Here is a 5,349-nt window from a genome sequence, read left to right on the forward strand (position 1 = left end):
ACCTTTTCCATATAGACTGTATTCTGGTCCTGCATGTGGGTTGAACTTTTCGGGGCTGTAAGTTCCAGGCGCTGAGACATAAGGATTATTTGTAAGTGTCAGGGAATATTATTTGAAAAATTTAGAAAAGAAAATTTTTTCTTTAAAAATAACTACTAACCAGGATTTTCGTTAGGTTTTTCTGAAAGACCTTTTCCATATAGACTGTATTCTGGTCCTGCATGTGGGTTGAATTTTTCGGGAATGTAGGTTCCAGGCGCTGAGACATAAGGATTATTTGTAAGTGTCAGCGAATATTATTTGAAAAAATTAGAAAAGAAAATTTGTTCTTTAAAAATAACTACTAACCAGGATTTTCGTTAGGTTTTTCTGAAAGACCTTTTCCATATAGACTGTATTCTGGTCCTGCATGTGGGTTTAATTTTTCGGGGCTGTAGGTTCCAGGCGCTAAGAAATACAAGTTATATGTAAGTACCTGTAACTATTATTTGATATTTCTAGATAAAAATTCTTTTTGTGAAGACAATTACTAACCAGGATTTTCATTAGGTTTGTCTGTAGGACCTTTTCCATATAGACTGTATTCTGGTCCTTTGTGTGGGTTGAACTTTTCGGGGCTGTAAGTTCCAGGCGCTATAAAATACAAGTTATATGTAAGTACCTGTAACTACTATTTGATATACTTAGGAAAAATATTCTTTCTGTGAAGACAACTACTAACCAGGATTTTCATTAGGTTTTTCTGAAGGACCTGTTCCATATAGACTGTATTCTGGTCCTGCATGTGGGTTGAATTTTTCGGGGCTGTAAGTTCCAGGCGCTATGAAATACAAGTTATATGTAAGTACCTGTAACTATTATAGAATATATTTAGAAAAAAAATTCTTTCTGTGAAGACAACTACTAACCAGGATTTTCATTAGGTTTTTCGGTAGGACCTTTTCCATATAGACTGTATTCTGGTCCTGCATGTGGGTTGAACTTTTCGGGGCTGTAAGTTCCAGGCGCTGAGACATAAGAGTAATTTGTAAGTGTCAGCGAATATTATTTGAAAAATTTAGAAAAGAAAATTTGTTCTTTAAAAATAACTACTAACCAGGATTTTCATTAAGTTATTCATAAATGTTTGTAACTATTATGTTATTTTATTTTTAAAACAAAGACTTGGATTTCAGAAACTACCTAACAGGAATTTAATTGGGCGTTTCTGAAGGAGCTTTTCCATATAGACTGTACTGGCTGATTTCAATTGTTTATAACAATTACGAGCGTAGAATACAGTTGTTTTCAAACGATTTATATCTCCGCTTCTAATTAACATTAAGAGTCCAAATTTGGAGGTGATAAAACTGCCTTCAGCCTTTCCACGCATCCCCGAGACATTCGATTTGAATCCTTATCACGGGGGAGAAGGCCAGTGAAAGTGTCCTCTCCGCGGAGCGTCAATGCCGCGCGCCCTAGGGCGCTTTGGAGGGGATAGAGATTTCTAGATTTTCGTCGCTCACACGGAAACGCTGTAGCGACTTTAAACTCGCTCGAGTAGTCATATCTGCGAAACTTCTTGATAAAAATTGATGATTCTTTTTTTCATTCAATAGAGCGCATCGAAAGGAAAAATAATCTTGACTCGAATATGCGCTAATGCAATTTTTGAATTGTATTGTTTGCAAGTTAAAATTGCAACTAAATTATTTTTCAATGAATGTTTATTAAAAATGTTGAAACAACGTTTGCGAATCATCTAAAGCGTGCTTCGCGAATTGTTTGCTCGCTTCGTCATCTCGCCGTAGCTATTTTTATGGCAATTTCTTGGTTAAATAATACATCGGCACAATTTTTTTCATTTTTTTTCGCCTCTTTTTATTTTACACAGCTACTAATTGAGTGTAATAACTTTGACAATCGATAAAATGCAAAAGTGCGTTCGGTAATGTCACAATGCAAAGTACGTCCTTCCCCGAAGTTGTCGAGCTACACGGCTTCTGAGAATCGGGCTCTTTTTGAGTCGTTGATTACTGCTGCATCTTTGCAGAAGGTAATTTTTGTTTGTTTTTCATACAGTAATTTTATTCGCAAGGACAATTTTTATTTTCTCGTAAATTATTCAGAAACCCCCCACGCGGAAATGTTATGCATAGTTTATACATAGTCTGAAGTATTATATATAATATTCATTTGTTTGACAATTTTTTTTGTATAAAACAAATGAATATTATACATAAAACTTCTCACTATATATAAACTATATATAATTTTTCCACCTGGGTCGGCTACTAATTAAATGTAATAACTTTGACAATCGATAGAATGAAACAGTGCGTTATTAATGTTACGGTGCAATGTACGTTTTTGTCGAGAGTGTGTATTTTCGGCCTTCCCAGAAGTTGTCGAGATACACGGGTTCTGAGAATCGGGCTTTATGTGTCGTTGGTTACTGCTGCATCTTTGTACAAGGTAAAATCTTGTTTTTTATACAACGATTTTATTTGGAAGGTCGATGTTGATTTTATGGTGATTCATTCAGAACCCGGCTACATCGTTATATTTAGAGGCATGTGTGTAAAATAAAAAGAGGTGGAAAAAAATGAAAAGAGTTGTGCCGATGTATTATTTTACCCAGAAATTGTCATAATAAAAGTTACTTAATCTTTTTTTTTCCGTGATAAGGGTGCTATATGAGTGCCGAAACGTTGGTATTATTATACGAGGTGTGTTCAAAAAGTAAGGTGACTTTTCAATTTTCGCGGGCTACGTACATTCAAGTTTTTAATTTTTTATTTTGTTGTGTTGGTATACACGTCACGATCATATGTTCACAGTTTTTACTATATAGCTCGTGTTGTTTTTCTGGCAGAGGCGTAAAAGGTTAGAAGGGTTTGGTGTGTTCGGCGATTTTCTTCTTGCGAAAAAAATGGAGAAAAGAGTTTGCATTAAATTTTGTGTGAAAAATGGAATCCAGTGCTCTAAAACTCTTGAAATGTTGACAGTTGCACATGGTGAGTCTACTCTGAGTAAGAAAAATGTGTATAAGTGGTACAAGCTGTTCCAAGAAGGCCGAGAAGATGTCGAAGACGAACCTCGCCCTGGACGTCCCAGCGCGTCAACAACAGATGAAAACGTTCAAGTAGTGGAAGAAATGGTGTTGAAAAATCGCCGATTTACCATCAGAGAAGTTGCTGAAGATGTTGGCATATCGGTTGGCTCATGCCATGCTATCTTTTTGGACGTTTTGGAAATGAGACGTGTGTCAGCGAAATTTGTTCAAAAACTGCTTAATTTTGATCAAAAGATCCATCGCATGACCATCGCTCAGGAAATGTTATATAAAGTTAATAATGATGCTGATTTTCTCAAAAGGGTTATAACTGCGGATGAATCGTGGGTATATGGTTATGACGTCGAAACTAAAGCCCATTCATCGTTGCTTGTGAAAGATCTTCTGACCAAAAACAACACCACAGTCATGCTTCAGCCTCCATATTCACCGGATTTAGCCCCCAGTGACTTTTTTCTTTTCCCAAAACTGAAGAGATCCATGAAAGGACATCGATTTTCAACAATTGAGGATATAAAAACTGCATCGCTGAAAGAACTCAAGGCTATACCACAAAATGATTATCATAAGTGCTTCGATGATTGGAAAAAGCGTTGGCACAAGTGTATTATATCTGAGGGGTTTACTTTGAAGTGGACAACATAAATTTTTGTCCCAAGTAAAGAAAAATAATTTTCTTTTCCTTTTTTTCTTTTTAAGACGTAAGGAGGAAAGGAAAATGTTTTTTTTTCAGATTGTAATAGGAACATTTTGTGGTGGTTGTCCAAATTTGTTCTTTAGATTCTTGATTTTACTTTTAGGAATTCTTCTCATCAATTTGCTTATTAGACGTTAAGAAGGGATTTTAAATTGGATTCTTATCTTATTTAAATATGCTAAATTTTCAGTTGTGCATATATTTATATTATTTTTGTATTGTAAAAAAATGGGCAAACTTTTTAGGAAATATAATTTTCCTGGCGGACTTAAGGAACCGAAAGGAACTTGTTGGTGCAAAGGGATTGTTTCATTAAATATTGCACCAGTTTGAAATTCGTAAATAAAATAGTTTATTTTATTGTATAAGAAATGCAGTGTGAAGCGTAGTACAAAATTACTGACTGCCCGAGTAAAGAAGGTTGCTCTCGAAGTAATGAGCACGGAAGTCGAATTGTATCTGCCTGTCTCTGACAAGGTTCGCAATTAGTCTGATGACGAGTCCGCATTTTGGGAGTAGACGGAGTGGGGTTGCAAAGGTTTTTGAGTCAGGTAAGGTAGGAGAGTAGGGAGGTAAGAGTTTGAAAAGGTTGGTCATTTACACAAGGCTAGAGAGGGACCGTCTGTTAAGTACATTAGGTTCAATATGGTTTCAGGAATTGAGCGGAGCAGGCCCTGTCTACAATCATAAACCAAATTGCCTAAGTCCTGAAATGCTTCAAATTCTGGAGACAGATGTTTGAAAATATGCTTTGTATCCACAATAAATCAAGAACCTGGCGTTTTTACTTCTTAAGTCGCTGAACTTATCTCTTGTTGCGTTGCAATTTAAGCCTACTCATCTTACCAAGAACATTTAAATAATATAACTGTTAACAACTCGGAATTAAATCAATTATATTGTTATGCCGTAACAGAGCTTCTACAAAGCTACCTTAAAGACCCCACTGTGTTACCTTTCGGTTCCTCCTTTAAAAATTAAAGAAAACAGCAAGATCAACTATGTCCGTGTCAATATAGTAGGAGACGCTGTAAATGACTGAGTTGCGCGCGCAACCCATTTCTCCTCTTCTGAAATTGAAAACTCGAAGATGCACGATTGCCGGTCGGAGCACTTCGTCGATTCTATTTATATATCTATCTGCTGACAGCTAACTGCTTTGAAATAAATTCAGGAGATTGGGATTTTAATATTTCCAGATTTCGATGCTGATGATTCTCATGATTTGAATAGATCACGCGCCTCTTGATATGCGTATATTTGGAGGTTATGTTATTTCATGTATAAAATATAAATTATATAAATATTAATACTATTATATATATATATATAAATATAGACGTATATTAATAATGATAATATTATAATTATGTTATATTATAATAGTCTATTTTTTTTTATTTGTAGGTTCATCTCTTTCGTTGAAAATACATTTTTGAAACTGACAATCAATCAATACCATTTTTGGTTAAGAAATCATGTGTTTTGTTAAAAAATCGTCTTTCTTTGTAGAAATTAAATTGTTTTATGGAAAATTTATACTTTTTGATTAAAAATTACATTTTTCGGTTGAATTATGAACTATAAATATGTTTTG

General features: G+C 34.8%; 1 protein-coding gene across 1 annotated transcript in view; it reads left to right on the forward strand.

Annotated features, from left to right (window-relative positions):
- Positions 1-5,349, forward strand: part of LOC117173573 — a 207,206-nt gene that overhangs the window by 138,661 nt on the left and 63,196 nt on the right. The gene's annotated exons all lie outside the window — the stretch shown is intronic.

This window comes from Belonocnema kinseyi, chromosome 5, assembly GCF_010883055.1.
Source record: "Belonocnema kinseyi isolate 2016_QV_RU_SX_M_011 chromosome 5, B_treatae_v1, whole genome shotgun sequence".
In the NCBI taxonomy this organism is placed as follows: Eukaryota; Metazoa; Arthropoda; class Insecta; order Hymenoptera; family Cynipidae; genus Belonocnema; species Belonocnema kinseyi.